Source organism: Acomys minous, assembly GCF_964271855.1.
Source record: "Acomys minous genome assembly, chromosome: 11".
Lineage (NCBI taxonomy): Eukaryota > Metazoa > Chordata > Mammalia > Rodentia > Muridae > Acomys > Acomys minous.
Window position 1 is genome coordinate 91,912,623 of NC_140492.1, and position 9,914 is coordinate 91,922,536.

At 41.0% G+C, this 9,914-nt stretch overlaps 1 protein-coding gene across 7 annotated transcripts in view; it reads left to right on the forward strand.

Annotated features, from left to right (window-relative positions):
* RNF180 (ring finger protein 180) overlaps positions 1 to 9,914 on the forward strand; it is a 164,389-nt gene that overhangs the window by 123,478 nt on the left and 30,997 nt on the right. The gene's annotated exons all lie outside the window — the stretch shown is intronic.

A 9,914-nucleotide genomic window follows, 5' to 3' on the forward strand; every position in this document is an offset into this window, starting at 1 on the left:
TCTTTTTCTGGTCCAATCTATTTGGAATTCTGTAAACTTCTTACATGTTTAGAAGAATCTCTTTCTTTAGGTTAGTGAAATTTTCTTCTACAGTTTTGCTGAAAATATATTTCTGGACCATCGAGCTAGGAATCTTCTCCTTCTACTCCTATTCTTAGGTTTGGTCTTTTTGTAGTATCTAAGACTTCCTGCATGTTCTGTGTCAGGTACTTTTTAGATTTAACATTTTCTTTGGCTGATGGGTTGATTTCTTCTATTGAAAATATTATGCCTGAGATTATCTCTTCCATCTCTTGTATTTTATTGGTGATGCTTACATCTGTAGTTTCTGTTCTCTTTCCTAGGTTTCACATCTCTACAGTCCCCTCAGTTTGTATTTTCTTTATTGTTTCTATTTTCACTTTTAGGTATTTGATAGTTTTATTCATTTCCTTCACCAATTTGATTTTCCTGTATTTCTTTTAGGGGTTTGTTCATTTCTTCTTTAGAGGCTTCTGTATCTCCATAAGATTGAATTTAAGGTCATTTTCTTGTGCTTCAGCTGTGTTAAGATATCCAGGGCTTCCTATTAGATGACTTCCCCTTGGTGAGGAGACCTGGTGACACTCAGAGTAAGAGTAAGCAGGCTACGAGGAAGAGACCTGATTGGCTGTGATCTTATAGTGGTAAACAAGGTCCCCTTCTGTCATAGGCCTAGGGGATGGGAATAGGATGAAAGAAGGAGGGAGGAAATGGGAAGATACAAGTGAGGGGATAACAAATAAGATGTAATCTGAATATATTGCTTAAATAAATTTTTTTTAAAAAAAAGATATCCAGGGCTTGTTGTAGTAGCATACCTGGCCTCTGGTGGTCCCATCTTGTGTTTTTATGATGGCCTTTAGGCTTCTGGGTTTTGTGATTATAGGTTTAATGCTGATTTCTGAGTTTATCTTTGTTGGCTTTTGGGTGTTTTCCCACCTTGGTTTCTCTGTCTTCTGGTCTGAGTGGCCTAGGGTTCTAGTGACTAGCAAATCTTCAGGATTGGTAGGGTTTATCCCCTGGGGTTTTTTGTGACCTGTGTGGTCTCTGGGGTTTGGGGTACTAATCTTGCCTCTGGAATCTATAGTTATCTGCATGGCTTGGGGCCTCTGTTGCCAGAGTGGCCCCAAGAAAGCAGGTAGAGTTGTGGGCTAAAAAGAGGAGTCCACGGTGTGGGATGCAATTTAATGCTGTTGGAGGTGTTTTAGGGGAATATGGCGGGCAAGGCTATGGGTCAGGTTCTTACCTGGTTGTCCCTGGTGCCAGAAGGCTTCCAAGAAATTAGAGCTGCAGGATGTGATGTGGAGCACAGGGTGCAATGTGTAGTTTGCCGCTGTTGAGTGAACATTCAGGGGGAGTTTACAGGCAAGGGTTAGGTGAAGGGGGCTTACCTGGTGTCTCTGGTGCTGGCAGGCCTTAAGGAAAGCAGGAAGGGTTGTTGGGTGGAAATAAAGCTCAGGATAAGGCATGCAGTATACCATTGCTGGATATGCTTTTAGATGAGTTAGTGGGCAGGAGCTTGACACCGTATCCTTTCTTAAAATTGGGTTAGTAGTTTTCTTGATATCTAGTTTCCTGAGTTCTTTATATAAGTTGGATATTAGCTCCCTATCATCTGTATAGCCATACAGATGTATAGCTGGTAAAAACATATTTCCCACTGTAGCCTGCCGATTTGTTCAAATGATGCTGTCCTTTGCCATTCAGAAGCTTCTGAGATTCACAAGGTCCCTTTTATTAATTAATTAATTTTAGTACCTGTGCTAGTGGTGCCCTGTTCAGAAAGTCTTTTCCTATGCCAATAAGTTCAAAGCTATTCTCCACTTTCTCTTCAGCCAGGTTCAGTTAAGGTTAGGGTTAGTTTTTAATGTTGAAGTCTTTGATCCATTTGGAGTCGAGTTTTGTTCAGGATGATAAATATGGCTTTATTTGGATTTTTCTTCACTCGGTCATTCAGTTCGAACAGGACCATTTGTTGAAGACACTATTAAAAGAGAAACATAAGCACTGAGCCAACCACAGACCATTTATTTACAATGCTGTACTACATGAAAAATATGCTAGGGCAATGTTGACACCAGATTGTGGGAGTAACCAACCAATAAAAGGTCTCACTTAAGGCCCAGTCCATGATATGGAACCCATATCCAACACTACTTGGATGATGAAGAACCTGAGATCTGATAGCCTAGGGACCTGGGGTAAATCAAACAATACTGGTCCAAAAAAGAAAGGAAGGAAGGGAGAAAGGAAGGAAGGAAGGAAGGAAGGAAGGGAGGGAGGGAGGGAGGAAGGAAGGGAGGAAGGAAGGACATGTAGTAATAAAATGTCTCCTAATGATATTCTGCAATACTCATAGATCAGTGCCTTCTTGAGCCATCATCCAAGAAGTTTCCTCGTGCAGCATCTGAGAAACAAATAGACAGACCATCAGACATTATGCAGGGAGTGAGAGACCTTGGAACACTCAGCCATAAATGATGAGATGTCTCCATCAAATCCCTGCGCTCGGGACTCAGGGAACCCTTTGGAAGAGGGCGTGGAAAAAGTATTAAGTCCTAGAGGAGAAGGACACAAAAAGTCAAGGCCCTTTAAATCAACAAAGGCAAACTCATGTGAACTCACAGATTCTGGAGCTGCATTCGTTCATAGGGCCTGCATGGCTCTGCACCTGGTCCTCTAAGCTGGCATTGTGGCCTCCAGTTTAGAGTTTTTACGGGATTCTTTAGTTTGCCACAAAGTGGGTCTCTGAGCCTTATTCCTTTTCTTGCATTCTTTTCCTTCTATTGGTTCGTCTTGTCTGACTTTGATGTGATAGTTTTCTCTTACTACATTTTGTTTTGTTATATTTTAAATGAGTGAATTAAAGACCTAGCCACAAGGGAAAAGTTAACAATGAACTGTCATTTATACCTGGTCAGAGAGGAAAATTAGTTTTGTCCAATGGAGTGACACTGGGTATATTACCCACTCCAGGGCAGGCATCATGTTCAGAAGTAGCTGACCAAACACAAAGTGGACACCACAGTTTTCGTGTGTTTTTATTTGGTTATAGTTTTCGGGGGCTTTTTGAATATTGGTTTTGTTTGTTTGTGGGGAGGTTGGTGATATGTTATTTAGTGTTGTTGTTGTATTGTGTTTCTCCTGGTTTTATTGAGAATGAACTAATAGTTGGGTGGGTATGTAGGGGGAGAGAATCTGGAAATACTTAGAAGAAGAAAAAATTATGATCAAAATATATTAAATATAAAAATTGTTTTAAGTGGTAAAAAATTAAGACAGAAAAAAAAACAGTCTTTTTTTTCTTTGACCTCCTAACTAAAGGGTTAAAATATCATCCTAACACTTTCTTTATTCTGGTACACCATTACAGTTAATTATAGTATGAAAACCAAGTGTAATCAAAATGAACAAAAATCTTGCTAATAACAAGAACTCCCAAATTTCAAAGATCTGCTAAGCATAAGTTGTTCTCAGTGATGACTGAGATATAAGCTCTGTAGATCCATTTTGACAAAGTGACAAGTAAAGGGAGAATGGACTAATTTTTGTCCCTGTTTGTGTCTCTTGGGGCTGGAGATTTAGCTGCACAATGGTACCTCCCAAAGTAGATTTACTTATGCATGAGTGGTTCACAAGCAAAGGTATGAAAATCAGACTGAGAGTTACTTGGTGAGCATGTGTAGGTTAGGGTTTGTCAGAATTGAATGAGACTCCTGGTTGGCTTTTTTCCCAGCATGCAAATCCCTTAGGATTCCCCATTAGTGTCAGATCTTTAATTATCACATAGCAAGAACTCCCCAGGCCTGAAGAACTGGCCCCATGATTAAACCTTGTATGTTTCTGTGATTGAAACTGGTACTTTTCCTTTGAATTTAGACCTTCACGACAGACCCAGCTTTCTCTACCGTGTTGACACTGAAATTTTGAGGTGTCCTGAATGTATATAAAATGCATTTCAATAGAATTGTTCGAATCCACCTTCTAAAGGAACTTCCTCGCCCTTCTTGAAGAGGTGCAAATAATTAATTGCACCGAAGTCCTGAAAATAGCATGGTGACAGTTTGTGAATTTTTATTGCTTTACAACAAAGTGTGTGTCGACGTCTTACACATGTTAACCCCTCTCAACTCCTGTGTGAAGGAGGGAACCTCAGATGTGCTTGACATAGCATCTTCACCCATCCTCACTCTTTCCACTCTTACACAGTACGAAGAAAACTGGGATTATATGCCATAAATAGTAGAAACATCCGAAGAACACTTCATAAGGCTGTAGTGGTTCCCAACCTTCTTAACGCCCTGACCCTTTAATAAAGTTAGTTCCTCATGCTGTGGTGACTCCCAACCATAAAATTATTTTCGCTGCTACTTCATAACTGTCATTTTGATACTGTTATGAATCATAACTAAATATCCAATATTTTCTATGGTCTTGAGTGACCCGCATGAAGGGATCATGACTGAAAGGGGTCATGACCCACAGGGTGTGAACTGACGCTTATGGTATTAGCAAACCGGAAGCAAATCGAATAACAAGGAGTTAGCAGCAGCTGCAGGGAATTATTTCTCTAGAAGTCTCCTTTTCACACCAGCACCTCACTGGGATTACTAAATCGATCTCTTGTTTACTCCTTGCCAATGAATAGTAATGTATAGTCTATACATTATGCTCCTGAAACCAAATAATGTCTATGAGTAAGATATACGAAGGTACATTAATCATGTCATTTCACACTCTTGGAGGAGTAGCCTGAGTATCACTGTCACAACTTCCACATGCTTCCCTTTCTGTTAGATGCTATGCTCTCTTGTACTTCCGTATTTCTGAAAAAAAAATTGAATTATGTATCAAAGACTATAGGACTGAAGTGTGAATTATGGGGGGAGAGTTTTTGTAATGATGAGAAAAGTTAGAAATGGATTAACCAGGGATTCTAATAATCTGAGTGAGGTGCCTGAATACATGTCCTGCAGCATTTAAATTAGAGTCTAGTAGCCCTGGGCCTATCGAGTAATCTGCCTTGCACTTCTAATCTTGCCCTCTTCCAAGGCGCCAGCCTGGATTAACCCTGTGAGAACCCTTAGCTCACAGCATTTAAGATTGCCTCTTTACTTGATACACTTTAATACAAGCTCCAAGCCAGCTGCATAGCTTAACTTCTACAGTTAGCAGGATGTTAGAGACTACGCTTAACAAATATTCGCCTAACAATAACGAAGTGATTAAAGATAAAGTAACCAGATAGATACAAGCCTAAAGCTGAAATCAAATTGAAAAAGCTGGCTGTGTGTGGCACAGGTCTTTAATCCTAGCCTACACAGCTAGGCTGTCTTAGCGTTTCTGTTGCTGTGAAGAGACATCATGGCCAAGGCAACTTTTAAAAAGGAAAATATTTAATTGGGGCTGGCTAACAGTTTCAGAGGCTTAGTCCGTTATCGTCATGGCGGCCTGCAGGTAGACATGGTGCTGAAGAAGGAGCTGAGAGTGCTACATCCTGACCCACAGGCAGCAGGAGGAGAGACTGCCATCCTAGGCAGAGCCTGAGCATGGGAGGCCCCAAAGCTCACCTCCAGAGTGACACACTTCCTCTAACTAGGCCACATCTCCTAACAGTGCCACTCCCTATAGCCAAGCATTCAAATATATGAGTCTTTTGGGGGGGGGGGACCAGACCTATTCAAACCACCACAAAGGCCAAACAGATCTATATAGTAAGACTCTTGTTTAAAAAAAAAAAAAAAAAAAAAAAAAAAAAAGAAGACACTATATTGAGTAATATATACTCCAAAATTACTCTATTACATATATAGCTGCCCCTTTCTTACTGTCAATTAAACCCCATAGTAATGGCCCTGTAATGATATAACCCTCAAATATATCAAGAAAATGACAATCTCTTCATCTAACCTGTCACACTGATTATTTGAGAGAGAGAGACAGAGGGGTGTGTATATGTGTATGTGTGTGTCTGTGTGTGTGTGTCTCTGTGTGTGTGTGTAAGATACTTGTTAATTTTGCATAACTTCTTCAATTGCTGTCCACCTTAGTTTTTGAGATAGTGTCTCTCCTTGAACCTGGAGTTCACTGATTGGCTCATTGCTCAGACAGGCAATGAGCCCCAGGGATCAGCTGTTTATACTGCTCTAGTGCTGGGATTGCAACCATGTGCTCCTACATCCAGCGTTTTCTGTGGACGCTGAGGATTAAACTCAAGTACTAATGCTTGCATGCCAAGTGCTTTACTGTGCCTCCTCCCCATCCCCGAGTAATTACTTTGTTTTTATGAAAGCATTACCTTCTGATGCCACAGTTTCAGTGTGATTGCCAACACATTTAACTTACGACCAAGGTGACTTAAATAGGAGTTTGTTTGGGGCTTACAGTTGTAGGTTAGAATCCATGATCATCATGGTGGGAGCATGGCAGCCCCCAGGCATGGCACTGGAGCAGAAGCTGAGAGCTTCATCTTGATCCACAATCACAAGGCAGAAAGAACTGACTGAGAATTTTTGACACCTCAAAGCCCACCCCTAGTGATACACCTCCTCGAAGAATGCCACACTTTTTAATCCTTCCCAAACAATTCCACCCACTGGGGACCAAGTACTAGGATATATGAGCCTGTTGGAACCATTCTTTTTTATTATTATTATTATTATTATTATTATTATTATTATTATTATTATTATTATTATTATTATATTTACTTAGAAGGATTCAGAATGTCAACAAAACAGATGCATTTTTTTTTTGCAATTAGAGAGTGGTATTCAGTTAACAGAACAACAATTATCTTTGTATAAGCTGCATCACAGACAACTGAAGATGGAAAAAAAAGAAAGAAAGACAAAATTAAAAAAGAAAAGAAAACAAAAAACCTACCATCCCCATATATAACTAATTTGGGCTGTGCACCAATAAGAACCTGCTTTAAATTTCCATGCCAAATTTACAACTCCCAGACTTCACCAGGCAAAGTTAGTGGCCATTTAAAATACCACTGGGGGGCTGGAGAGTTGGCTCCATGGTTAAGAGCACTGTCTGCTCTTCCAAAGGTCCCGGGTTCAATTCCCAGTACCCACATGGCAGCTCACAACTGTCTGTAGCTCCAAGATCTGACACCCTCACACCAATGCACATAAATTAAAATTAAATAAAAATATTTAAAAAAATAAAATAAAATACCACTGGGACAGGGCTTCCTAAAGACACATTGTATAGTGTGTGGAGTAATTCTTATTCATACCAACACACGTGTGTACTTTACTGAGCTACCTCTCCAGCCCCTAGTAATTACTTTATTATTGTTGTTGTTTATTCATATTGCATCCCAATTGTTATCCCTTTGCTTGTATCTTGCTATTCCCAGCCTCCCTTCCTGTGCCACCCCCTGTTTCCCTTCCCTAGACCTCTGACAGGGAGGGCCCTCCACCCCCACTGTCTGACCACAGCCTATCAGGTCTCATCCGGATAGCCTGCTTCCCCTTCCTCTGTGTGCCTGAAGAGCCTCTCACCAAGAGGAAGTGATCAAATCACGGGTACCAGAGTTCATGTCAGAGGCAGTCCCTGTTCTCCCCACAGCTGTGGAGGATGAGCTATCCATTGGCTAACATCTGAACAGGAGGTCTAGGTTCAGCATCACATAGAGATGCTGAAGCGTCCACTGTTATGACCACCACATCATCAAAATAGACGTAAAGATTTGAATATTTCCTAGCACATTCAGTGATATTGAATATTGGTTGTGTCTAGCAAGCACGGACTTTAGACTCTCAGGATGGTTCATCTGGCAAAGACACTGACCACCAAGTCTGATGACTGGAGGGCAATCTCAGGACCCACACACTAAAAGAAAAGAACCTACTCCTAACCCTACGCCCAAGCTATGGCATGCACACAGCCCTCCAAAACACACATGCAGTAAAAAAATAAAATGTATTCCATTTTAAAAGGAAAAAGGAGAGTAGATGATGTCTAATGAGTAGTTTGCGGGTTATTTTAGAAACGTATTGCTGGATGTTCTGTTTGTTGCTGACATTTGACTTTTCAAGCCTAAATAGCACTGAGATGAAACTATTCAGGTACTACTCAGGTTTATAGAACTCTGAGATAAGGCTTCTGCATACATTTAAATAGTTTTACAACCAAGCAGAACTTAAGGTCCTTCCACCTAGTGGCTATCAACTCTAGCTGTTGATGATAATGAATGATCCAATTCGCTCAAGAGGCTTATTAGGGAGATTAGACTCATGGCCCACATACACGCCATGCTGCCCCACGCTCTCTGGATGAATGCAGCGTTTCAGCCAAGTGTCTTGGTGATTTTGACACCCAGCCAGGCATGTTGAAGCCCTTCAGACAGAATTAAATTTAACTAATTTCTATCCCTAAATACATTGTCAAAATACAGGCACATAGCAGGTCACAGAGTAAGTTTTTGCTGGAGATTAGGTGGGAAGCGGACATAAAAAAAAAAAAAGCTCGGTGGCTGACAGGGAGCCCCACAGTTGGCTAGCATTGAGCCCAGCTCTTACCTGGTCCAGCAATAATTGCACTAATGGTTTTCTGATCTTCTCTTGTTCGTATGTCTCCCCATTCAAGTGTAGCAAATAAAGTCATCCAAACTGATCATGCTCATGATCATGCTGTAGGCATGCAGGTGCGTGTACAGGAACAATTGCCATATATCTTGCAAATGATAATAATTGCCCTAATCATATTTCCTCCATTTGTTTACCCTGAATCTGTTATCTAAGTATTTCGCTACCTTGCTATTTTTTTTTTTAACTGCACTGTCTGTTAAGTTCCTTAAAGCCCAGAAGTAGGGTAGCATAGGCACCATTGCTGATTTTACTTTTCCCATCTTCTCCCCTGCCCCCTAAAAAATCGTCTGGCTGGCTTTTGCATTTTAAAAATCTGTTTTACACATTATATTTCCAAGCAGTCTTTCAAATAAGAGGAATGTGTCTTTGTTTACAGAATTCACAGCTTAGAATTTGGGTACGATAGTTCCAGGAGGAAGGGGGGGGGGGAGGGCGGGGGCAGGGACTAATAAAGATTAAATTAACAACACCTTTTTGCTTAGTTTATATTGTCTGTATCATGAAACTGTAGCATCGGAAGGTAATGCTTTCTTAAAAACAAAGTAATTACTCGGGGATGGGGAGGAGGGGCAGTAAAGCACTTGGCATGCAAGCATTAGTACTTGAGTTTAATCCTCAGCATCCACAGAAAACACTGCATGTAGGAGCACACTGTTGCAATCCCAGCAATTGAAGAAGCCATGCAAAATTAACAAGTATCCTATACACACATCCCTCTGTCTCTTTCTCAGATGATAAGTGTGATAGGTAAGACAAAGAAGTTGCCATTACCTACCACCCTGGTCTGTTTGTGAGGGCACTTGGAATGCAGTGTTTTCCCTAATCATCAACACAGCATCACTTATCAGATACTTGATTTATTGGAGAATTACGAAAATTAAAGTCCTTTGCCCTGGAGAGTGATGTTACAAGTCACTCATGACTTCTGGCGCCCTCTTCCTGACTGTGAATGGCACGGAGGTGGTAGGTAGGACGGTGGTGACTCCGTTTGGCCAGGCGATATTTGCCTTGACTGAAGTGGCTGCTCATTGGCAGTGGACAGGGTGGACTTTGGTAAAACATCTATACAGTTCCGCAGGAGACAGCCCAAGAACACTCGCCATGACAGCATTTAAGCATTTAAACACATAACAGACAAAGAACACAGGAGCCATGGCAAGGCTGGCTTACCTAAGTATACTGTAAGTTACAAGCTACACATGAAACGAAACGTTTCCTTTTTTCTAACTCGAGGGCTGGAATTTATTGGCCAACATGTGTAGACTCAGGGGCTGAGGCACTGCTTTC